This window comes from Haemaphysalis longicornis, unplaced genomic scaffold (assembly GCF_048455015.1).
Source record: "Haemaphysalis longicornis isolate Haplotype H1 unplaced genomic scaffold, Haemaphysalis longicornis Haplotype H1 scaffold_2, whole genome shotgun sequence".
Lineage (NCBI taxonomy): Eukaryota > Metazoa > Arthropoda > Arachnida > Ixodida > Ixodidae > Haemaphysalis > Haemaphysalis longicornis.
In genome coordinates, this window is record NW_027526295.1 from 293,170,089 (window position 1) to 293,196,977 (window position 26,889).

Genomic DNA, 26,889 nt, shown 5'->3' on the forward strand with positions numbered 1-26,889 from the left:
TGCGACGACGGGCGCGTACCGCTGGCATCCCTCAGCGCTAGATAAAACGGCACAACCAGCCTAAAATATCATTACGTCCGGCTAAAAAATGGTGTCTTACGCTTTCCGGGGCGTTTCCAAAGCGCTTATCCTAAAGATGCAGCACTATCTATGCCTCATTCCTTGAGGCTACGCAGTGCTCGCAGCGTTTGCAGTACAAGGAAACGCAAATGTTGTCACGAAGCCAAGGACGACGCAGTTGTTTTGGAAAAGAAACAAGTTTATTGGAGCGAACTTGTGCTCCCCTAACAACTCAAAAGAATACAGGGGCGGCGAAGCAGCGGTCAACAAAGTGACGTGCGTCGGCGAGCGTAGCAGAATCGAATAGCCCGGCGTCTGCTCTGCAGGCTTTTTATCTTTCGACGCGCGTGGTTCTCGAACAGTCGATTCGCATCGAGAACATTGTAGATCGAAGATTATTCCGGGCTGTTCACGTTAGATCGGAATGCTCTCCCTATCAGAACAGATAACACATGTGGCACAGAAAGAAAGAATGGAACACGCGCTTCCCTTGGTACAGAGATAACACAGACCGGCGCAGCCGGGCGGTAAAAGCAAAACACAAATAAACAAACCCAATGCATAGTTCGCTGCATTACCCCACCTCTAAGAGTGCATCGACCCGATACTAACATAAGCGACAGTCCGAAAATAAAAATAAAAGTTCGTCATCGTCCGTAGAAAGGTTTTAAGCGAACCACGTGGACGACTTCGGGCCGCGTACGTCGCCGTGATGTGCTGGAGTCACCATAGGGGATCACTTCGTAGGTAAGTTGGCCAACACGTCGTAGAATCTGGTAGGGTCCGAAATACCATCGCAGAAGTTTCTCACTCAGTCCGCGTCGTCGGATGGGAGTCCAGACCCACACACGATCCTCAGGATGGTACTCGACGTCTCGGCGACGGAGATTGTAGCGTCCGGCATCCACCAGCTGCTGGTCCGTTATACGAACTCGAGCGAGCTGGCGGGCCTCCTCCGCACGTTGAAGATATCCTTGGACGTCGGCGTTGAGGTCGTCCTCTTCTACGTGCGGAAGCATTGCGTCGAGCATCGTAGTCGGCCGTCTTCCGTAGACGAGCTCGAACGGTGTTATCGGCGTAGTTTCCTGGGTCGCTGTGTTGTACGCAAACGTGACATGACATACGGGAGGACTTCGTCCCAAGTCTTATGTTCAACTTCGACGTATATAGACAGCATATCCGCGATCGTCTTGTTCAGACGTTCCGTAAGTCCGTTCGTTTGGGGGTGGTACGCCGTCGTTATTCTGTGATCCGTGTTGCTGTAGCGTAAGATTCCTTGCATAAGCTCCGCAGTGAAGGCCGTTCCGCGGTCCGTGATTAGGACTTCAGGGGTTCCATGTCGCAGCACAACTTGGTTAATAAAGAACTTGTCGATTTCTTGTGCCGTCCCCCTCAGAAGAGCGGCGGTCTCTGCGTAGCGCGTCATGTAGTCCGTCGCTACGAGAATCCACTTGTTCTCGGATCGTGACGTAGGGAACGGCCCGAGAAGGTCTATTTCAATCTGTTGGAAGGGCCTCGATGGGACGGCGATCGGCTGCAGAAGTCCGGCAGGTCTCGTCGGTGGCGTTTTTCGTCGCTGGCAGTCACGGCAGCTCCGGACGTAGTGGATGACGTCGGATGTAAGGCGGGGCCAGTAGTACTTCACCTTGATTTTTCCAATTGTGCGGGCTGTGCCGAGATGTCCGGAAGACGGGTTGTCGTGGCACGCTTCCCACATTTCGTCACGAAGGACTGCGGGGATGACCAGAAGGTGATTCGTTCTCGTTCCGGGGCTGAAATTCTTCTTCTTCACGAGGACGGAGTTTCTCAGGCTGAATGCTGGTAAGCTGCGTTTGAAGGTCCTGGGTACGGCGACATTGCATCCCTCGAGGTAGTCGATTATGACGCGTACGTCGGGGTCGGCACGCTGCTGGGCGGCTAGGTCGCTCTCCGTCACGATTCCGAAGAACGCGCTGTCTTCATCAGAGTCTTCTGCTGGTGTTTCGACGGGGGCGCGGGACAGGCAGTCGGCGTCGGAGTGTTTCCTGCCGGATTTATAGACGACTGTAACGTCGAACTCCTGCAGGCGCAAGCTCCACCGCCCAAGACGGCCAGAGGGGTCCTTCAAATTGGCGAGCCAACACAACGCGTAGTGGTCTGTCACAACCTTGAATAGTCTTCCATACACGTATGGGCGAAATTTTGAAATCGCCCATATAATTGCCAGGCACTCTTTCTCAGAGGCAGAGTAGTTTTTCTCCTCCTTCGACAGACCACGGCTGGCATAGGCGATTACCTTTTCGCACCCGCTTTGTTTTTGGACGAGGACGGCACCCAAGCCTATATCACTGGCGTCCGTGTGTATTTCCGTTTCGGCGTTTTCGTTTTTGCAGCTTGCAGAATGGTTTTAAATGCAGAGCATTTCTTTAACTCACGATGTCACCCGTTCTAGGCGTCCGTAGTAGTCCGCATCGCTCGCAGGTGCGCCCTCTCGGCGCGATCGTGGCGTGATAAAGGCGGGTATCGGCGAGGCTGGAACGCACTCATCGCCGCGCTCTCTCGTCAGCCCCGCTCCTCCTCGCCTACTCTCCGCTCGCATCGCGCGCTCTCTCCGCGGTCGGTTCGCGCCCAACAGGTGGGGGCGCGCGCGTCGCGGGATGAACAACATCTGTGGCGTGATCGTGACGTCAGCATCGCGCGCGCGTGGCGCGATCGTGGCGTGATAAAGGCGGGTGTCGGCGAGGCTGGAACGCACTCATCGCCGCGCTCTCTCGCAAACTACTTAACGTCGTGCGCCCCCGGAAATGCTATGCATACGATCGTGCCCCTCGCGAGGGGGATGTTTCTTCCATCAGGAAAACGGCTACCGCTGCGGGAATCGAACCCGCGTCCTCGGGCACAGCAGCGCAACGCCTTACCTTTCGGCAGTGGCTGCGGTGCCACTGTCTGCCTCTTGCGTACAAGCGTCTGGCAAAATAGCGAGTAGGCTTTCCCTTTGATTGATAGCGCAAGCAGTCGCTTTCGCGCCGAACAAACATGCTCATTGACATAAATGGGCGTTGCCTCAATTGTTTCTTGGTCGTTTTCCCAGCTAAAAGGGGTGCTATCTTTCGTCAAGCGACTGAGTGGCTCTGCAATTCGTGCGAAGTTTGCGACGAAGCGCCGGTAGTATGCGCACAGTTCGAGAAATCTTCGCACGCCCTTGTTGTCTTTCGGCCTTGGGAAGTTCGCAACGGCTGAAGTTTTTGCTGCGTCAGGTAGGACTCCCGCGGCGTTGACGACGTGGCCCAAGAACTTGAGTTACTCGTACGCGAAACGGCACTTTTCAGGCTTCAGCGTTAACCCCGACGTACGAATGGCCTCGAGTACAGACTCCAACCTTGCGAGGTGTTCGTCGAAAGTCCGGGCGAATACGACAACGTCGTCGAGGTATACGAGGCAAGTGTGCCACTTCAGGCCAGCTAGCACAGTGTCCATGACTCTTTGAAACGTTCCTGGCGCCGTGCACAGCCCGAAAGGCATCACCTTGAACTCGTATAGGCCATCCGGGGTTATAAATGCAGTCTTCTCTCGGTCTCTCTCGTCCACTTCAATTTGCCAGTAGCCGGTCTTCAGATCCATCGATGAGAAGTACTTCGCTGGCAGAGGTGGTCGAGGGTGTCGTCGATTCATGGCAGGGGGTACACGTCCTTTTTGGTGATTTTGTTCAGTCGCCGGTAGTCAACGCAGAACCTTAATGTGCCGTGTTTTTTCTTCGCGAGTACGACCGGCGCAGCCAATGGACTTTTCGATGGCTGTATTATGTCGTCGCTGAGCATGTCGTCGACTTGAGTCGGAATGGCTTCCCGCTCGTGTGAAGAGACGCGGTACGGTGACTGTCCAGTAGGTCGGGCTCCATCTTCGGTTAAAATTCGGTGCTTCGCTAGGGGTGTCTGACGTAATTTTGAGTTTGCCGAAAAACACTCGCTGTAGCGACGGAGCAAATCCAGTAATCTGTCCCGATTTTCTTGCGGCAGCGCCGGGTTCACGTCGAAAGGTTGCGGCGGCTTGGAAGCATCTGCGCGTGCGCATTCAAAGTTAGCGACCGCGATCACTTGACTTGCTTCTTGCGTTTCTTCGGGGAACGCAATTGCAGCGCCCTTGTTTAGGTGCTGGTACTCCTCGGTGAAATTGGTGACCAAAACATGGGATTTGCATTGCTTAAAGCGCGCAAGGCCTCTTGCGACGGAGACACCGCGGTTGAGAAGCAACCTTTGGTCACCCTCTACGATAGCGTCGATGTCAGGAGCAGCATGCTCACAGTAGACGGCGATCATCAAGCTTGCGCGGGGTAGCAGGGTGGCGTGATCGTCGGCGATCCTTACAGCAGCACGGTGATCGGGGTTCAGTGGCGGCGTCGTGGAGTGATCAGAGGAAAACGTTATCGATTTGGTCTGCAGATCAATTATTGCGCCGTTGTCCGTCAAAAAGTCCATTCCGAGTATTACGTCGCGGGAGCAGTTAGGTAAAATTACGAACGCAGCAGGATACGTGATGCCGTCTATGGTGAAGCGGGATGTGCACGTTCCATTTGGCGTTGCGAGATGGCCTCCTGCTCTGCGTATATGCGGACCTTCCCATCTTGTCGTAACTTTCTTCAACTTAGACGCGAATGACGCGCTCATCACCGAGTAGTCGGCTCCCGTGTCGATGAGGGCGACTACGTCAAAGCCGTCGATGAACAACTGGACGTCGGACGCTGCCTTCCACGAGTTCCGGGTGCGGCGGGGCGTCGCATCTCGGCTTGTGTGTGTTGGCGGTCAGGTACTGTGCGTCGTTGTTGTCGTCGTCTCAGCGGCAGGCTGGGTCATGTCAAGTACGCGTCGCGCCGTGTGGTTATCGGCGTATTCAGGAGTCATGTCACGGTTAGGTCGGGTCGTCGGGATGAGGGCATGTCGTAAGTCACAGTTTTCGGCGAATCGCTGCGTCGTTGGAGGGTTTTCGTTTTTTCGCCGTTCTGCAACTTCACCTCCAGAAGTTGCCGCCTTTAGTTTCCCCCGCGTGGGCTGGGAGACCTTCCACGTGCGAAGTCAGCACTGCTACGGCGGTCCGGCGACTGGTACGCGTAGGGCGACGGAGAACGGTTGAAACGGGCTGGTCCACGGCTGCTGTTCGACAGGTATTCTTCAATCTCAGATGGGTGGTGGCCGGGTCGCGGGCGTGGTGCGTCGACGGAGAAACCACGAAGTCCGAGTCTCTTGTATGGGCAGCGACGGTACATGTGGTCGGCCTCTCCGCAGTGGTAGCACAGAGGACGATTATCCGGTGTTCGCCAAACGTCAGTCTTCCTCGGCGTCTGGGTTCGTGCTACAGGGGGTCGGGCGGGCGACAGTGGGCGGCGGTAGGGCGGGGCCTCTTGACGACGTGTTGGAGCAGGGCGGGGTCGATGAACAGCCGCGGAGTACGTCATAGCTTGGGGTTCGCACTGTACTTCGGATGTCACAGAAGTTCCCAAAGCGTTTTGAACTTCTTCCCGGATCACGACAGTTAGGCAAGCGACTTGGGGTTGCGGCGTCGTCGGAAAATGTTTCCGCATCTGCTCTCTCACTACTGCGCGGATGGTCTCGCGTAGGCTATCAGCCAGAATCCGCGTGTTGTCGACGTAGTTCGCACTGGCCGCGCCAACAAAGTTCCGGTCATACTGTCTAGCACGCATTTCGAGAGTCTTCTCAATCGTGCTGGCTTCGGTCACGAATTCAGCGATGGTTTTGGGCGGGTTGCGGACAAGTCCGGCAAACAGCTCCTCCTTCACACCGCGCATCAAGAAGCGTAACTTCTTTTCTTCCGTCATTTCGGGGTCCGCGCGGCGAAATAGGTGCTTCATCTCCTCAACGAAGATCACGACCCCTTCCTTGGGGTGTTGTGTGCGGGTTTCCAACAAAAAGGCGGCTCGCTCTTTCCACGCGACGGTGGCGAATGTTTTGAGGAACTCCCTCTTACAGAGAGCCCAGTCGGTTAGGGAGCTTTCATGGTTTTCAAATCACGTTCGGTCCGTATCTTCTAAATAGAGGAAAACATGGCGGAAAGTCTCTTCGTCATCCCACCTTTTGAAGATGCGGACGCGCTCCACTTTCTCCAACCAGTCTTCATGGTCTTCTCTGGGGGATCCACGGAATGATGGTGGTTCCCGTGGCTGTTGAAGAACGACGGCAGGATTGGTAGTACTGGTCATGGTGCCTGCGTTGACCATGGTGAGAGTGACGACGTCTTCTTTCTTCACTTTATGCGGAAGCAGTCCAAACTCCGGCTCAAGACCTTGCTGTCGGTGGCTGGCACGAGGGGTACAGTCAAACCCGTTTATAGCGAACTTCAATATGCACCGCGATTAGTTCGATATATCCAATAGTTCGATATAGCCAAACCCGCCTATAACGAGCTTATTGTTACGAGTTCGCAATCCGCTGGAGCCCCCCTTCGCCGCCCCAACTCCGCCATCCGCGTAGGCAGAAACAAACACAGTACAGTAGCCATTACCATACCAAAATAATCCATTTATTGCAAGTATCAAAGCTACTTTACGCCTTAACTGCCCACGTTGCAAAAAAAAAAGCCCGTGATTTTTGTTTTCACTTTCGTTTTGGCGGCTACACCTAGCGTAGCATTCTCTACACGAAACATTGTTTGCACCAGTTCGAGTCCGCGTCCTCAAAAATCTAAGAAGCATTGGCGGAGCACATCGACTGCCGAAAGCGCTTCATTATAAGCGTCGGACGGATTTCACTCGCGACATCATCGGGAACGTTGGCCAGCTCTTCCCACCGTTCACCGATGCTGCTGTCTTGGTCCGGACTCGCTGACTGGGCGGGTTCTGTCGCGAGTACCGCGCATCGGAAACAGTAACGGAAAATATTAGGCGTCACGTCGCTCCATGCGAGGCGCAATGTCTCAGTCGCCGCTCTTGCTCCGTGGTCGCGGCCAATCCACATCTCAATCGCCGCTCCGAGATCATGCATTTCGGCGGCCATTCTAGGCGCCCAGAGTTCGATATATCGGATGTGAACTTCGTTATAAGGAATATGTTTCCCATGTATTTCCGTAACTGAATTATTTTTGTTTGATATATACCATAATTCGCTCTATCCGGGTTCGTTATAGCCGGGTTTGACTGTACTTGCTTGTCGGCTTGACGAGGGCGTAGTGTGCATGTACCCCGCACCTCCACCAGATGTCACGAAGCCAAGGACGACGCAGTTGATTTGGAAAAGAAACAAGTTTATTGGAGTGAACTTGTGCTCCCCTAACAACTCAAAAGAATACAGGGGCGGCGAAGCAGCGGTCAACAAAGTGACGTGCGTCGGCGAGCGTAGCAGAATCGAATAGCCCGGCGGCTGCTCTGCAGGCTTTTTATCTTTCGACGCGCGTGGTTCTCAAACCGTCGATTCGCATCTAGAACATTGTAGATCCAAGAAGATTATTCCGGGCTGTTCACGTTAGATCGGAATGCTCTCCCTATCAGAACAGATAACACATGCGGCACAGAAAGAAAGAATGGAACAAGCGCTTCCCTTGGCACAGAGTAACACAAACCGGCGCAGCCAGGCGGTAAAAGCAAAACACAAATAAACAAACCCAATGCATGGTTTGCTGCAATATGATACGCCACACCAGCATTTTAAAAAGAAAGTCTCACCTTTCGTTCGGGATGCAAAACCGATGTCGCAAAGAAATAGCTAGGCGTTTGCTTCTCCACAACTGAGGTTAGCACGAGGCTGCAGGGAGAGAGAGAGAGAGAAACCGCAGCCATTCAACTTATTACACAAATAAAAGTGTGTAGACTAATGTGTAACAAAATTTTAAAAGTATAACATTGGGTGTTAGCTTAATTTTAAATACATGGTTTTTTACAATTTGCGCCGACTGCCGGATGGTGCAGGAGTCAGGCCACTCGGCCGCGATAAGCCCGTGTGTCCACTCTTCTAATTTTTTATTTCTCTATGTAAGAACTGCGGGCGATGGCCAGGAAGAACAAACGTGTCTGTGCGCGATTTTTTGATGCTAGTTTCCGTGATTACAAAAGCATCTACAAAACCGCATAGCGTTTCCGCTAGCATTTTAAACTCATTCCAGTATTTTTTGAGGCTCCGTATGTTAACGCTGACAAGTGTGAAGTCATTTTCAGAGTTATGTTCATATGCTGCCTGAAACGATTTCAAATCTGGAAGTGTAGAATATTTTAGTTCTATAACGATTAGACGATTTTATCAACGTCCGCTTGCCTGTTCACGCGAATCAGTGCCGCCGTTTCATTCTTTTTGACATAGATCTTGCCTGATTTGACCCAGGCTAATTCGTAACGCTTAGCTTTTGCTGCCGTCCTCACAAACCAGAAGAGTTCGCGGTTCATTTTAGTCAGGTTGTCCTTAAAAAATAACTTCGGTATCTTTCCCGAGTCATGCAACGCACGCAGTTTCTTTCGAACTTCGGACCAACGTTCTTTAAAAGACACCGACTTCAATCGGACCAAGACAGTGGGGTGTTACAAATCGGCCAAACGCCGCCGTATTTTCCCGCATCAGCCACCACGCGGGAATCGACCACGCGCGCCCGCGTGTCGGTGAATCGTACTTTCGTGTCTCGACATGCCGGGTCAGTCACCTCGCTTTGCAACGCGCCTCCGGCGGCTACCAGCGACACGCCCAGGCATGCTTCATGACGTTCGCCACACCCTTCAGGCACCTGCGCGTCGGTGAGTCCCGCCTTGACCTCCCCAACTCAGACGTTTCGCTATCGGCGCGATCAAACCTTCGATAGCGCGACCCCGGCACCTTTCAAGGACACTCTCCCCCCTCTCGGACGGCACGTGAGGCGAACCCATGAATGACTCACGAACTATGGACAGAGTGTGTGTGTGTCTGTGATTTCGTGGCGTGTTACTCTTGGGGGCGTTTTTTAAGTGCGAATCTTTATAAGCGACCCCAAACCATCCACCGCCGGCGGCGGCGGCGGCGTCCGCAGTGCTCCTCTATATTTAAAAAAGAAACAGCATCCGGCGCCAGGTTTCGATCCGAGGACTTTGCGGGCCGCAGCCCGACGCTCTACCGAATAAGCCACGGACGCGACGCTGATATCGGTGTCAGTAACGCGCCTTATATCTTTAACGCATTCAAACTACGTCGTCAGCGGCGTGCGTTGGCGACTCAGCGGCGTTATAGCGGCTTGATAACTGCGTGGTGTACACGTGATACTACAAACCCGATGGAAGAGATGGAAGAGAAGGCGGCGAAGCGGTGGGCTGCGGGGGCCGAGCGCAAGCGCCGCAAGCGGGCCGACAACCGTGCATTCGCACTTTCACATTCTCCCCCTCGGGGAAATGCGGGGGAATTTTTTGGGTATAAATAGAAGCAGCACAAACGCTGAAAATCATTCCTGTCGGAGCAGCGAATCCATGCGGTCGCTCTGCCCGTGTCCTGTATTGTAAACCTCGCCCGCCAGGGCATTGTATGTTTTTTTGGCTTCGGCTCACCTCTCGCTATGAAGTAAACAGTTACGTTACCCTACTGCTCTGGACTTCTTCACGGCTGCAACACCGGCTGGCCGCTCGCACCATACACGCTACCCATCGTATGTTGGAGGCCACGGAACTCGGATCGGGAGCCCCCGCCCGGTCGCAACAGGGGAGTTAAATTCCGCCTCTCCATCTTCTTGGCGAACTGATGGAGGCGAAATAGTGATGTTCTTTTGATGTGCGAGCCGAGAGGACGATCTCGACTCGCTCCGATGACCGACGACCGATGCTTGGAGCGGGTGAGGGATGAGGACTGCCTTCCTTGCTGGATATTAGGTTTATTTACATTATTTACATGACTCCAACTTTACATCACGTCAGAGTGACGGTTACATTGTCACTCTGACAGCAGCAGCCTGTTCGGCCGAGATCTATGCTGAACTAGATCCCCTCTCGACCGACCCCCGATAAAACCCAACACTCCGGTTTTGATACGAAAAACCCCACCTCCAAGAAGGGGGCGTACAAGAAAGAGAGAAAAAACCTTTCAAACAATTAATAGAAACCATTGATTGGCCACAGGAACCAGCCAATCACACACATGTCCCCACCTGTGGTCACGTGACCTAACACTCTCTCTTACACACTCATAGTGCGTTTCCTACGCACGCTGCTGCACCCGGCCAGGAAATACAGGCCATCTGCGGCCTAAAGTGAACCATCCATAACGTTTAGCGGGCGGCATCTGCACAAACAACAGCCAAGCCGAGGGCCCGGAGCGGTCCCCGCGCGGCTGACCTCCCTCCGCGCGACGCCTCCCACGACGTGGGGCGTCTGCACGCGCGGCGTGACGATGAGGATTGCTAATTCCCTCCCAGACTAAAGGGGCGCCGCCGGCCACCTGAACAGACCACGGGGAGAGACGCTGCCAGCCGAGGCGACCATCGTCGAGGCGAACGACCCGTCGACGAAGAGCGCCCGCCGCCGGAGTCGAAGATTTTCCAAACTTACACCGCGCGCGCTTTCAACACTAAGAGATACGATCATCTGGCCGCCCGTCAGCTTGTTATGCCGAATGACCCTGCCACCCTGGACGCGACAGAGGCACTCAGGCTAATCGCCCCCATCCTTTGACACACAAAAGGACGGGCACAACAGCTCTCCGCGGCTCCGAACTTGGCGTCCGCGCGGCTACATCAAAGGGGCACGGGAAAGTAGCCACCAGCGGAGGCGACGCCAATACATGGGCCACCGGCGGCCTTCATTAATTACATGCGGAGCCCGAACTTAACAAGGGGGTATCCCCACGTTTACTTGGGATACGGTGCACAGCCGTTACATCATCGGGGGAGAGGTTAGGCAATTCCAGCGTCCCCGCCAGATCGTTTAGAACGTCATGCAGGTTTTCACCAGGCTGAGCAGGTAACCCATGGATCTCCAGTTTGGCGTTTCTACTGTATTGTTCAGCAGCATTTTGTTCTTCTCGAATTCGTTGAAGTTCAAGTGCCTGCGCCTGCACAGTCGCTTTTAGAGCACTCAGCTCCGCTTCGTTAGCTTTAACTGCCTTTCGGCTTTCCTCCAGTTCCTTAGTGACAACCTGATAGTCCTTAGTCAGCTCAGTGACAGCTTTTTCGAGGTCTAGTACAGTCACCGTGAGTTTCACTACTTCAGCCTTCATCGAAAGCAGTGCGTCTAGTTTTTCGTGCAACTGCGGCAGACTCCACCCGTTTCATAATCTCTAAGAGAAGTGGATTATCCGCAGTTGTTGCCTCACTGGCTTGAGTTTTGTCTGCCTGAAGTTGTGAACCGGCACGCTTTTTACTTGCTCTACAAGTTTTGCAAACCCAGGCATCCCGTTTGGCCTGGCCTGGAACGTGGTAGAAGCGATGCCGGAACATGCCTGGCCAAGATGATAAGACAGCCTGCATTCTGCACAAGTCATGAGCTTGCCATTATCAGGCAATGGCGAGTGGCAGGCAATACATTCCTCAAGGTCGGCCATTTAAACACAAGAGTTTCAAAGCGAAGAATAAAATATCAGCAGAACACTCGGCAGTCGGCGGCAATACGGCCAATGAAAAGAACTGACAAGTGTGTGAATGGAATTTACCTGTCAAAAATTGAAGATTAGCGTTGGGTGAGGTATCGCCGCCGACTGCGGAGTGCCCGCCGAAGTAAGCTGCTTTAGTAGAAGATGAACAGGCCAGGGTTTCCATGGTTTCCGGGCAAGATAAAGGCGTCACCAAAGGTAGCGGGCAGGACCGAGTATCTTGGTGGCGGACGAGCTTGCGGCACGAAGCAGCAGGCTGGCCGGTATCCTGGTGGTTTCTTCTGTCAGTCCCACTCGGTGCCGGCGCCGTGATGAGCCTGTCAAAAATTGAAGATTAGCGTTGGGTGAGGTATCGCCGCCGACTGCGGAGTGCCCGCCGAAGTAAGCTGCTTGATTAGACAATGAACAGGCCAGGGTTTCCATGGTTTGCGGGCGAGATAAGGGCGTCACCAAAGGGAGTGGGCAGGACCGAGTATCTTGGGGGCGGACGAGCTTGCGGCACGAAGCAGTAGGCTGGCCGGTATCCTGGTGGTTTCTTCTGTCAGTCCCACTCGGTGCCGGCGCCGTGATGAGCCTGTCAAAAATTGAAGATTAGCGTTGGGTGAGGTACCGCCGCCGACTGCGGAGTGCCCGCCGAAGTAAGCTGCTTGATTAGACAATGAACAGGCCAGGGTTTCCATGGTTTGCGGGCGAGATAAGGGCGTCACCAAAGGGAGTGGGCAGGACCGAGTATCTTGGTGGCGGACGAGCTTGCGGCACGAAGCAGTAGGCTGGCCGGTATCCTGGTGGTTTCTTCTGTCAGTCCCACTCGGTGCCGGCGCCGTGATGAGCCTGTCAAAAATTGAAGATTAGCGTTGGGTGAGGTATCGCCGCCGACTGCGGAGTGCCCGCCGAAGTAAGCTGCTTGATTAGACAATGAACAGGCCAGGGTTTCCATGGTTTGCGGGCGAGATAAGGGCGTCACCAAAGGGAGTGGGCAGGACCGAGTATCTTGGTGGCGGACGAGCTTGCGGCACGAAGCAGTAGGCTGGCCGGTATCCTGGTGGTTTCTTCTGTCAGTCCCACTCGGTGCCGGCGCCGTGATGAGCCTGTCAAAAATTGAAGATTAGCGTTGGGTGAGGTATCGCCGCCGACTGCGGAGTGCCCGCCGAAGTAAGCTGCTTGATTAGACAATGAACAGGCCAGGGTTTCCATGGTTTGCGGGCGAGATAAGGGCGTCACCAAAGGGAGTGGGCAGGACCGAGTATCTTGGTGGCGGACGAGCTTGCGGCACGAAGCAGTAGGCTGGCCGGTATCCTGGTGGTTTCTTCTGTCAGTCCCACTCGGTGCCGGCGCCGTGATGAGCCTGTCAAAAATTGAAGATTAGTTTGGACGAGGTATCGCCGCTGAACGCGATACCTCGCAGTCGGTGGCAATAATAATAATAATAATCAATCAATCATGTTTATTTACGTGCCCAGGAACAGCCAGAGGCCTGAGTGCTGGCCCATGGATAGTTACATAAAAACAAAATACAAGAAACATATTACAAGAAACAAACAAGCGACAAGACACACAAATTGAAGTAGCGAAAATTACAGAAATAAAGCACAGGCGGAGCCTGGGTACAGGTAAAAAAGAAAAAAGAAGATGCCTTTGTGGCTCAGCTTATTGTAATGAATACACAACAAGCAGAGAACAAAGTTTGACAGTAACACGACAAAAACAATGACAAGAGTATAGAGACAAATGATAAGACAAGCATGATAAGTAAACAGTTTCAAAAATAGGCAACTATATTGGTTAAACAGAACCGCAGAGAAACCAAATTTCAGCAGTGAAAAAAAAAGAAACCAACGACAGAGATATCATAGATGTTTAACATACTGTATTCAACAGCGCAGTACGGTAAATTGTAAAGGAACTTTGAAAGATGTCAAGGCGTTCAGAGAAGCGGTTCTAGCAATTCTGTATTTTGCGCACAGGAGAATGATTGGAGTTGCGCGCAGCGGTCAAGAAAGGGCGATGCGACCTGGTGGGCCTTTGTGGAACACTAAACTCTAAACAGTTAAGCAGGTCCGCGCAAGAAAGGTCACCATGAACAATTTTGTGAAGAAATGTAAGGTCTGCACGCATACGTAATAATAATAATAATAATAATAATAATAATAATAATAATCAATCAATCAATCATGTTTATTTACGTGCCCAGGAACAGCCAGAGGCCTGAGTGCTGGCGCACGGGTAGTTACATGAAAACAAAATACAAGAAACATATAGCAAGAAACAAACAAGCGACAAGACACACACAAATTGAAGTAGTGAAAATGACAGAAATAAAGCACAGGCGGAGCCTGGGTACAGGTAAAAAATAAAAAAAAGAAGATGCCTATGTTGCTCTGGCCACACGACAGGCAGAGCAACAAAGTTTGACAGTAATACAACAAAAACAACGGCAAGAGTGTAGAGACAAATGATAAGACGAACAAATGGCAGTAAACAGTTTCAAAAATAGGCAACTATCAGTTGGATAGACACAACCGCAGAGAAACCAAATTCGAGAAAAAAAAAGAACGACAGACATATCATAGGTGTTTAACATACTGTATTCAACAGCGCTGTACGGTAAATTGTAAAGGATTTCTGAAAGATGTCAAGGCGTTCAAAGAAGCGGTTGTAACAATTCTGTATTCTGCGCACAGGAATAATAATAATAATAATATAATAATAATAATAATATAATAATTGTCACGTGAACGGATGGTGGGGTCGTCTTTACCAGCTCGGAGCAATGGACACAGGGAAGCCGTTGCCTGTTTGACATAACACACATTTAATGTACACTTGAAAAATCCTAACGCAAAGCACTCAATAATTGAACTACACACAAACGATACACACTCACACCTCTAACTAACAATCCCAACATACAATTAAACTCTAAATCCGAAAGTCTCTACAATAAAGTTCTACACCATTCGTCCGAATAAACTAATTCTATCCCCCTCTAGGTGATCTTACTAAGCCACAACTCCCTAGTTGTGTCCTATGACTGCGTCCCTATTGGACTGGCCGACCCCGTCGTCGGCGCTGAAGTGTACGTCGCACTCTTGCGTGGCCGCGACTCGGTGGTAGCCGTCCTCGTCTCGCTTCGTCGGTACCGGCGTTCGATGCGCGCGGTCACTCGTTGGACGGCGTGGGTTCCGCGCGTCCTGACTTCTTTCCTCTGCGGTATACCCCCTGGTGGCCGCCCTCGCTGGATGTCCTTGATGCCGGCGTTCGACGCGCGCGGTCATCTCTTCGGCGGCGTGCTTCATCCGTGGCTACCCCCTGGTAGCCGCTGCTGCTGGAGGTTCCAGGTTGGCTTGGCACGAACGTCGCCTTTCGGGGCCGTCGAGACGAACGTCGACGGAGCGTGGACGCTGGCCGTTAGTGCCCGACCGATGCCGCTGGGGCCACGAAGACACAGGTTCGTGGTGCACTTAGGATGACGGTGCCGATGCGAAGTCGGCCCGCTCCCGCCCAGGCTCGGATGGCACGGATGACACAACACAAGACGACACAACGCTTGGAGACAGTATTGCATATGACACTCACGTGAAGTATAAAACACATATTGATACCTGATAAACATGGCTTTTTTACTGGGTGTAGGAAAAAATGGTCCCGGAAAAAATGGTCCTGGAAAAAATGGTCCTGGAAAAAATGGTCCCGGAAGAAATGGTCCCGGAAAAAATGGTCCCAAATCTAAGGTAGGAAAAAATGGTCCCGGAAAAATTGGTCCCGAAGTCAAGGCACGAAAAAGTCTTGTTCGAGTAAAGCCGGTTAATCGAACCAAGAACGTTTGTCTTGCTAAAATGGACGAGGTATTAAAGAAAAGAATATAAATTTTCAGTTTCTAAAAATACCCGGAAAAAATTGAAGACAGCACCAATCTAAAAATGCAAGCGCTGCGCTAGATTGTTGTCTATAACCCATGTTAAGCGAAAATAAAAATATAATGGCTGTTTCAAACAAGCAAGCACACAATAATTCGGTCGCCGAAATGTTTGCGCACGGAGGTGTCCTTGCAGCGAAACGGTATCCATACACCGATATGTACGTACACCGAAATATCCGTACACCGAAATGTCTGCACCGAAACGTCCTGCACCGATATACCTTGCACCAAAGTGTCCTAGACCCGGGACGACGCTGTGCGCTTCTTTGATGGAGCTCCCACGGCTTTTTGTGCAATTTTCACCGATACTGACGAAACCTCGCAGCGTAGAGCTTCTATGACCTTCCAGACACTGAGATGGCTGTGTTCGACTAAGCTACTAAACCGACGGTTCCAGGCCTCGCAGTTGCTTGTGCGGTTTTAATCCAATTACTTGCATTGAAATGTTTAATCCATGCTCAGCCCTACCATCCATCCATCCATCCATCCATCCATCCATCCATCCATCCATCCATCCATCCATCCATCCATCCATCCATCCATCCATCCATCCATCAAAGCGTCCGTCCGTCCGTCTGTCTGTTTCTACCCAATTTTTTTTGTTACCCCTAATTGGAATATTAAAGTATTTGATCTTTCTCAAACCTTTAGCTTAAACGCAAAGGGACAAAATCAAACCGCAACAAAGTTCATATCGGACTAACTTGAAGGGAAACACTTTGGCTGGTCCATGGGACCATTTTTTCCTAGATGGTCACTGGGACCATTTTTTCCGGGACCATTTTTTCCGGGACCATTTTCTCCGGGACCATTTTTTCCGGGGCCATTTTTTCCGGGACCATTTTTTCCGTTTCCGTTTTTACTTGGCGATCGGCTACCTCCAATCTTGTCAATTTCATGTTGCATGCCTTGGCAGCTGTGCGGGGGAGAGGCCAACCTGATGTCGTCAACTTTGATTTAAGTAAGGCTTTTGATGTCGTCTGCAACGATCTGTTATTTAACGAACTGTCTCAGCTCGATATACACAACTCACTCACCTGCCTCTTATGCAATTATTTATGTGATAGGTCATGTTTTGTGAGTGTAAATGGGCAGTCCTCCCTTTGCTATGAGGCCACCAGTGCTGTCCCTCAGGGCTCTGTACTCGGGCCACTTCTCTTTGCAGCCTTTATAAAGGATGCTTCGCCGGTGTTTAAGGATTGCAATTTTCTCTTATATGCTGACGAATTCAAAATATTTAAATTCATTTCGAACACTGCAAGCTGTTCTGCTCTCCAAAGAGCAATGTCATTTTCGCATTGGTGCGCTTGCAACACACTTCTTATCAATACACCTAAAACTAAGGTAATGACATACACAAGGAAATCTGCCATCTTCTGCCCCTGTGACATTAAGGGTGCATTGCTAGCTCGTGTGGCAGAGGTTAACGACCTCGGTGTAAATTTTGAGAGCAAACTAAGGTTCTCGCCGCATATCCGATTGATTACTCGTAGGGCTCTTCGATTTCTTGGTGTTGTGTGCCCGATATCGAAGGAGTTTAAAGAACCGAATCGTCTTCTCAAGCTGTACACTACTATTTGTCGCCCGCAGCTTGAGTATGCTCGTGTTGTTTGAAACAGCACGTGTTAAACAAACTGTAGGCTCATGAACAGGGTACAAAATAAGTTTATATCTGTCTTTAGCCATCGCTTCGCCGGAAATAATAACTCTGGATCACCTTCTGCATTGACGAAACCACGATTAATCTCCGGACGTAACAAGGCGGATCTCCTTTACCTATTCAAAACTATGTACGGCTGAGTGTCTTGTCTAGTGCCGCTACAACATGTTCCGCTCTATGTGCCGAAAAATTGACCAGGAAATACGATGCTTTTCATAATCTGAAATGTCTACGTGGCTTGTGCCCTCTGTTTCAAATGCAGTGTTCCGAATACTTACATATATTTAATAATTACCCTACTCACTTTCGCAAGCATTTTCGTGAGCTTGTCATGCCATAACTTTGCGCTTTTCTTTCTTGTCCTCATGATGTACGAATGGCATTTATTCTTTCGTTTCGACGTGAAGCGCTAGCAACACAAAGCTCTGTCCTTTCTTATTGCTTTTTTAGATGCGACCGCATCTCATTCACCCGCCTTGTCCCTCCATCCGGCGTCGTCGGCGTCCGCCCCTCCCCCATTCTCCTCGCCGCGCCAGCTGCGCTCTCCGCCGCTCACCCCCTCTCCTCTCCGATAGCGAACACTCTCTCGCGAGGGGCATTGGATTGGATTCGATTGGATTGGCTTGGATTGACTTGGCTTGGCTTGGATTGGATTTAGATTGGATTGGATTAAAGTGGATTGTGTTGGATTGTATTGCGTCATAGCCGCGGCAGACGCACTGGCGCCGGCGCGTCCCCTCACCGTTATGCGCGCTATAAAGCGCGGTGCCTGCACCGCTCCGCTCCATCGTTCCAGCGCCGTTCCTCCGATGTCCAACGCTGCAACGTGAACCCCCTATGTGTCGCATCTGCACAGGGGTTCCCGCGAGGGGAGGTGGTAGTTTTTCTCGGATATTTTTTCCGCTGACCTTGTGCTGTTGCTATGCGTATTGTACGATGGCTTTTTGCAATGTATTAGACGTTACAATCTATACTAATCGGGTTATGTAGGTTGGATGACATTATTTTATTTTTAAACTTCGGAGTGTTATACTTTTTTTTTACTTATTGGTTTTTCTTACTGACTCTGTATCTGTCAGCCGCTGATATATTTCAGTGCCGCCTTCCTTTTCCCTCTCAGTGTGCCAGCACGAAGGCTTCGGCTGTTCCTGGACACTTCAATAAAGATTCATTATTATTACTATTATTATTATTATTATTTTCGTGCTCCAGCACGAAGGCCTCCGCTGTTCATGGGCACTATACGCCTCGAGCGCGGCCTGTAGGGGCGCCACTGAAATCCCCCTAGCGGCCCGTTTGGAAAGCAGCCGCGGGAGTCCGCGCCCCGCTCCCCAGTGCCGCCGCTGCTTTTGCGGCATGTTCACGACTGAGATTTACCGTTTGCGGCCATTTGAAATCGATGTTTGTGTAAAGCAGTCACTCTGTTCGCAAATGGGGTGTGTTTACGCGAGTGTAAATGTTTCCGACGCGATCTTATTGCGGTATATTCGGTCTGTATAAGCGTCAGGTGTGTGCCACAGGCAAGCGTCACGGAACCGGCGTATGATGGAGCCGATTGTAGTTACACTGACCTGAATTTACTAGCCGTGTCTCCGTAACCACCGGTTCCTCAGATGTTCATGCTACGGCTATACACTACGATTTAAATCGGTTTTGTGCGCTTACATAATCAGCGGAGCACTCATACCTGACAGCACGCCAGTTACGTTTGCCAATATTATATCTCAGATATTGATCACCACCATTTACAAGCCTGTCTGTGTTAATTCCGGGAATATTCAACAAAAGTACGATGGACAATGCATAATTATACTCGGTGATCAGCACACGACAGAGTCGTCTTGTGAGGTGAGCGCCCGCAAACATTCCTCTGCTACTTCTATCCTCTGCGAGCAGCGCGGAGACGGGCTTAGAATATAATCCACTTCCGCGACTAAATGCTTCTTCGAAATATCGTCACATGGCACAGGGTGCCTGCAGAATAAAGCAGAAACTGAAATCAGAGGGCCTTATCACAGACCACACTCTTCCAATGACACCTTTCATCGCTTAATTGTTGAACAGCCTACCCTGTATACTTCCAAAAATGCGTCCGCCGTACGATCAGCTCTTCGTTGAAGTAGAAAAACAAAAGAAAGTGAACGCGAGATTTGTGTGTGGGATTACTAAACTGTTCATTGCTTGATTCGGCTCCGCATTTGTACACAGCGTCCCCCTCCCGTCCCCACCACCAATGTCTCGCGAAAAAGCAGTGCATTTCGCGTATAGTTGGTCTAGTGAACCTTACCTGGCTTAAGTTTCGACGAACGTCTTTAGCATGTCAAAAGCTGCACTGTTTTTTTTTTTCATTTCTGTTAGAGCTAATTATTATGTTTCTCAATTCCGCACTTGCACAGCATTTTTTCCCCCGTGGTTTCATTAACTTGCCTTGGTCCTTGCTATGTGTGGGCACATATTTAACGATGCATAGGCTTGGAATTTAGTTAACATTCTCGCATGGTTTATAGTCTTATAACAGGCATTAGTCATTGTCCGGGTTCGGGTAATCACATCCCCGGAGCACATTTTTCTGCGACGTACATATTCGAAACGAAGCCGCGTTCGTTGTCCACGCTGCAAAATGAAGCCAACCTCTCATTGTGCCGGTACCAGGTCTAAACGAGGCGACAGTAGAATTCATTTGTGCCTGATGTTTTGGTGGTGGTATGGGTGATATGTTCTGTCGTCGCCGACGCCCGGAAGAGCGGCGACGAAGCGCGCAGAACCGCGTCCCCGGGTAGCTCTTGCAGGCGATCGCGTGCTCTGCGAAGACGCAACTGCTTTTGAAGCGACCCAAAACGTACTCTTTGCCTAAATACATCACCATAACAAGTTTTTTTAGGGCGCGAAAAGGCGAAAAGAAGCGAAACAGAACCAAAACACTGCACGAGCCCCTATCAGCCACGCAGCGCAAATCCCGTCAACGCCGCGGAGAAGCGGCGGCAGGCGGCGCAGCGATCGCGAAGCTCGAGGCGTATAATAAACATTGATTGATTGATTATTATTATTATTATTATTATTAATATTATTATTATTATTATTATTATTATTATTTGAGTCGAGAAACTTTCTAGAATTATTCAGCAAGGAATGCACATGTTTATACCAAGAACGTCCGGAAAGAAATCTAAATTTCCGAACTGGTTTTCTGCGGAACTGCGAAAGGATTTTAAATGTAAAACCCGTGCTCACAAGAAAATTCGCGGGACACAATCCCAACCTTGGAAAAAGGAGTTTAAGTATTTCAGAGCCCTGTGTAAAGAGCTGTATGATCGCGATCGGTCAGACTACATAGCCAAGGTAGAAATCAGCGCTACGCGCGACCAGAAAAGTTTCTGGCAGAATGTTCGCTCTCGATCTGCTGGCAAGGTTGCTGAAATCGTTAACCTTCTAGACGACAATGGAAACCCGATTGGAGATGTTGCTTATGCCTTTGCGGATCATTTCAGCTCTGTATTTCCAAAGGGTGAAGTTAACATTTTGTCCAACTCATCCTCTGCGTCGTCTAAATTCTGCGTTCCCAGAATCAGTGAGGACGACGTTCGGAAAGCCCTGAAGCGCCTCAAACCGTCATTTTCCTGTGGCCCTGACGGCATTGCTCCCGCAATATTAAAAACCTATGGGGAGTTTCTGATTCCTATACTAACCGCTATATTTAATAATTCAATTCAATCTGCTACTTTTCCAGCAGTCTGGAAGTTAGCCCGCTTGGTCCCTGTTTTCAAAACTGGTGCCAAAGATATATAGTGCTAGAAACTATCGGCCTATTTCGCTTCTGTGTGCGGCGTCTCAGCTTGTTTAGACTGTGTTGCACGATGTTTTAACTTCCAGTGTTAAGGGCATACTAATTTCCGAACAGCACGGGTTTATGTCCGGACGGTCCACAACCACTAACCTCGTTTCTTTCATGCAGCGAGCATTCGAAGCGGTTCGTCATAGGAGGCAGCTCGATACTGTGTACTTTGACTTGAGCAAGGCTTTTGATGTGGTCAGTCACCCATTGTTAATTTCTACACTGTCACTCCTGAACATAGATAATTCGATTCTTGACCTCCTAATTAGCTGCTTGCGTGGGCGGACCTGCTACGTAAATGTTAACGGCCAGTAATCCCATCGTTGCGGCGTTTCAAGTGGTGTGCCACAGGGGTCTGTTCTAGGCCCTCTTTTGTTTTCTTTATTTGTCAATGATGTTTACGCTGCTATAAGGCATTCTTCTTTTTTACTTTATGCTGATGACATCAGATTTTTAAGGAAGTTTCGTGTCTTAGCGACTGCGGGCATTTGCAAAGAGACGTGGATGCATTTACACTCTGGTGTAAAGAGAACGAACTGATAGTGAACGCAGCGAAAACCAAAGCGTTGTCGTACACGCGTAAAACAGACTGCCTGCTTTATCACTACTCAGTTCATGATGTTACTTTGCCTCGAATCTCGACGACAACTGATCTTGGCGTGCTCTTTGATAACCATCTGACTTTTACACCGCACGTTAGGTCCATCGAACAGCGAGCTCTCCGCCGCTTGGGCATAATCTGCCGGATGTCTCGAGAATTCCGTAGTGCGAAGTCCTTCCTGAAACTGTACTCCACTGTCTGTCGTCCCGTGCTGGAATATGGCTCGGTTATCTGGAATGGCACATGCAAATCTAACAGCGGGGTAATTGATAAAGTGCAGAATAAGCTGCTGCCCATACTTAGACATCGCTTCCCTCGCGAGTATCACCGTCTTGACTCCGGACCACGGTACTTGCAAGTGCTGCCTGATCTAAAGGCTAGGTGCGATACAGCTGACCTCTTATTTCTTTTTAAGCTCATACATTGACAAATTAGCAGTGCGGAACTTCTTTCTGAGCTCCAGCTAACAGTGCCTCTTAAAACCACAAGAAAATGTCATCCTTTTCGTACTCTCAGCTCCTGTAACCGACATTGCCCGCTGTTCAGGCTGCAGAGCACTTGTAACTTCTACTCTGCAGCCGTATATATTTTTAACAGCTCCCTCAATCAGTTCAGTTCAGACACTTGCAGAATTTTTATTCGCTAATATGCTGCCTCTTATTCTCTTACATGGAACTATATGAAATATTTCTTTGCTCCGTCATACTGATTGGATCTTGTTCTGGTTATAGTAACTTCTTTTTACCTGCTTGCCTTACTATATGGATAGTGTGCTGTTTATATGACTTTTTTGTTGTTTTCCATTTTGTGGATTGCTGTTATAACGTTACACGATTATCTGTAGTGTGCAGATGTTCTGTTTCATCTTGTACGATGTAATTACGAATTCTGTTGTATCCTGTCAGTTTTGTCTGTGTTCATTGCATGTAGTGTATACGCTATCTACGTTTTGTAGTGGTTTGTGCGGTGTACTTTGTAATATACATTGTAAAAGTATTTTTTTACTCTTTTATCTTATACGTTGTCAAAGTGTTGTTTCCTTTCACTTTTTTCCCTTTTTTTTCACTTGTGTCCATCGGTGTGCCAGCACCAAGGCCTCATGGCTGTTCCTGGGCACAATAAATATACATGATTCATTATTAATAATAATAATAATAATAATAATAATAATAATAATAATAATAATAATAATAATATTCTTATTATTAACATGTCAAAACTACAATGTGATGATTATGAGAATGATGAGGCTAATATTAATAATACACAAGAGAAACGGAAGTGGAAAAGCAACAACAACAAGAATAATAAGCAAAAAGACCAAAAAGGCGAAGATAGTAAAGTCGGCTGCCGCCATCAAAGAACCGAAAAAATTGCGTTTAAAACAATGAAGCTAAACACCGAAAAAAATACAATGAAGCCGATATCGATGTCGTAGACTGGCAAAGAAGTGCGGACTACAGTCTGTAGGGGCTGGCAGGCCGCAGTCGGCGACATTCGTTTTATCGAAGTTGGTGCCTCCACAACAGGGTGACTGTGTTACCACCTTGCTGTCCGCCGCAAGGAGAAAAAAGACGCGGCGAAGAGCTTTGTCTTTCACGAAGCTCAAATGATAAGTGGCCGGCCGGCAGCACTCCCAAGCGGGCAGTGCGCCGCAATGCCCCCTTTCGGCAGCTCATTTCTCTGGAGATTGTTGCCATGCTCCGGCTCGGGATGTGCGCTACCGGCCTTTGTTTGCTTCGCGGGTCCTGCGGCTTTTTGATTTCCGCGCGTCTCTTTTCCGCCTCCCACTGTCGAGTAAACTTTCGGGCAGACGTGGTACAAAGCAGACCTATTTCTAAGTCGAACCGCAACGCCGCCACAGATCTGCTGCCTGCGAACCAGCCGCCTCGGAAAACTGGCCTCATCACTTCATGCCGCTCGCCCACAATACACGAGCAAAAGAGCCCAAATTCTAAATGTAAAAATGGAATAGCATCTCTCCCTTCAGCTATCGAGGGCTGCACGGTTGGTTGCAAGCGCTGGACATTCATCACGCGCGCTAGAAGGAGTTCACTATACGGGCTCTCCGCAAATATATATATATATATATATATATATATATATATATATATATATATATATATATATATATATATATATATATATATATATATATATATATATATATATATATATATATATATATAGCATTAGGTCTCGGAGTTTGCAGTGTTTTCAACCGAGCAACGCCCCGCAGAAAGCAAAAAAAAAAAAGTAAGTACGACGCAGCTGAACCTCCTGAACCCCAAGTCCCATGGTACCGATGATTAGTTTTGCGCCTTTTACGGGCTTATACAAAATAACGCCTGCAAACTAAGGCCAATCGAAAAAAATGCTTGCCACACATAGCAGCCGTGCAGGAAAGGGAGAGGGAGAAAATAGACATTTATTGGATAGCGGCGGTAGTATTGTTTTTTTGTGTGTGTGTGTGTGGTCGAAGCGCGCCCGCGAAAAGTGCGGAGAACGGCTGGTTGCGCGGGACGCGGCAGAGCACAGGCTGAGGGAAGAAACAGGCGGAATACAGGTTTCTCTGGCGCTCCATCTGCAAGGCTTTGCCCATCGCTCCCCGCAGGCAATTGAGACGGCACACGCATCGCAATGTGCCTGCGGGTATTGCTGCGGCGGCGGCGAGCGTGAAGGGCAGCCTGCGGAGCGTCGCCGGGATACTGCCAGAAAGAACTTCATAATAATCGGCGGAAAGGGAAAGGAATGTGCCGCTGCCAGGTGAAAAGGTCACAAGGTCACGTAGCAGCCTTTTCAGAGAAATGCACCCACAGGGAAACACACCCACAAACGCGCACGCGCGCCAACCCACTTGCATCCCGCGAATCCAATTGGCACTCAATAGCTCTAATACCTTAATTACGCTTCAGTTTTGCCATTGCAAAGATTGCCGGCAACACTGTCGACGGATCACCCGTACAGCACACCAAAGTAAAAAAAAATTGTTTTCATCCACGCTGTTAAGGTGGTTGGACTGCGAAGCTGTAAACGACACCCACAACGATTACCCATGCGTTTATCGCGACCACGGACGACGCTGAGATAACGCGTCTCCGTAAGACTTCTACGCGTCCGTGGCCAACGTTTTCCATGGCCAATCGTCGTCTGCTTCACTCGGGCTCGCTCTGCCTTGTGTTTATTCGTGGTCGGTTGACTTTTGATGCTTGCCTGCACTAGAGTTTGCCTGTGCGCAGCTTTGTATAATAAAAAGCTTAAAATCGGATACACTAGCCCAAGGCGTAACTTGAAGTATAGTTTTGGCGCCGCTCTAAAAGAAACATTAGTAGTGGCGCCGCCCCATTACTGCGAAGCCGGTTTTGTGGGGATTTCGAAGAGTCGGAGCTAGTCTTTAGCTTCTGTATTCAGCAATCCTCCAAAGGCAACAGCCAGAGTCTAATTACCAACAACGACGAAAATGCAAGACCAAAACAAATTCCAGTTTTTCGGGGCTGTCGGCTTTGGCAGAAGGCATTAGGATTCCCCGTAATCGTGTGTAAGGTAAAGCAGTTTTTGCAACCTTGCCGATAGCTCACAAGTGTTTTATCACATCACTTTACGGAGTCATGGCATAAAAGTATGCGGGCCTGCACTATGGGGCGCGAAAAAAATGTAGGTTGAGTTCCAATTAACCCACTGTGTGTATAGGCGCGTCCTGGCTTTATAATGTGCTTCTAACCAGTATGGAGGCTTATTGAGAAAAGCTAGTTGCGTGTACGGTAAAAATACAGTAACAGTTATCTTCCAGATGTTCTTTTCCCCGGGGCTTCTCCTCAAAGCCGCAGTAGCGCTGAGGATCTGAACCCGGGTATCTTGAACCGACGAACTCAGCTTCCGATGCAAAACTGTACATTTATTTACTACCCAGCGGGCGACTAAGAAACAGTACTCGCGCGGAGCACGAAGACGACGGGCCGAGCTCTCCTGCGCCGGGACCGCGTCTGTCCGTCTTCATCTTCCCTTCCTCCTGCCGCTGAGGGCCGGGGAAGAAGGCAAAGCCAGTCATTTTGGTCGGGGTTCATCCCCATGTGGTGGCCGTTAGGACATCCGGTGCGAGCACGCCGGCCTTTCTCGGAATACGCGGCGTTTGAAAGTGCCGGGCAACACGTTCTTTCCATTTCCGCGCTGCTCTTCCCAGGGCCCGCGCCAGTTAGTGCGTCGAAGCGCCCGACACCCCCACCGCCACTGTGAAACGTAACTTCAGGAATGTTTCACACATGAAACACACACACCCCACACACTTTTCGCACGTGCACCATCGTTCATTCAATTGGCGACACAACAATCAGCACGGCCAGTGCCTCTTGACCCTGGCTGCAGGTCACCATGACAAAATAGCCACAATCCTCACGTAGCTCATTCAGGGCGAGCGGCCTTCAGAAGGCGGTACGCACCGGCCGTCGTCGTCCGAAAGCACCCCTGCCATGCGCCGCCCCTCATCGCACAACAGTATCAGGAGCCCCTGTCCTCCTCGTCTTCTCGCTCGAGAAGGGACCGCTGCTGGCTCGTCAGCATGCGTTGCAGCCACGCTGCACTGAGGTGAAGCTGACTGATGCTGTCGCCTCTTTCTAGGCGAACGCTCGGGTTCGGCTGCTTCTGCGCTCGGAACGCCGTGCTACACTACGCACCGTTGGTCAGTGTAAGCAGCAGAGGGCTGCTTACCACATCAACGCTCACATTGGTTGTCCCTTCAGCTACGCCTGCAGTCATACCTGCTACTGCCTGGGGCTACATTACATAAGCAGCCGCACCCTGATCCACACTTTCCTCTCTCACTTCGCTGGAGCTTTCCATGGCAATCACATTTCCGCGACATGACATTTGGGGATCTCCAGAAACACAAGATGCCGTATGCGCGACACCAACTGCATCCGATTCCTCGTGCGATTCCCGTGCTACTGCATCCTGCAAAGCAACTGGCCGCTCGGCCACGCTCCCGGAATGTTCTCCGTCTCCGCACGCGATGACAATGGGCTCACGCTTAACTGAAGCCAGCCCCGGCCCCTTCAGAACGGCTGATTTAAGAACTTCATTGGTCTTCCGCTCCTTTCTGTGGGAACCCTCGTGTTCGGCCGCTACTGAACCACCGTTCGCGCACGAAGCGCCGTGGTCTACCACACCCCGTTGTGTGACGCAAGGAGTAGCGAGGGGCTCATCGGCAACATGAACACTAACATGCGACGCAGCGGAGCCTGTCTCTCTTGCCATCAGCTTCTTCATGGGCATGCGCACACTCTCATTCACCTTTGACTGCCTGTAATT

The 26,889-nt window shown here is 50.3% G+C and overlaps 1 protein-coding gene and 1 pseudogene across 2 annotated transcripts in view; one reads left to right on the top strand and one right to left on the bottom strand.

Annotated features, from left to right (window-relative positions):
- LOC144170858 (neural cell adhesion molecule 1-like) overlaps positions 1 to 26,889 on the top strand; it is an 871,116-nt gene that overhangs the window by 530,457 nt on the left and 313,770 nt on the right. The gene's annotated exons all lie outside the window — the stretch shown is intronic.
- LOC144166928 (uncharacterized) overlaps positions 5,066 to 26,889 on the bottom strand; it is a 34,601-nt pseudogene continuing 12,777 nt past the window's right edge.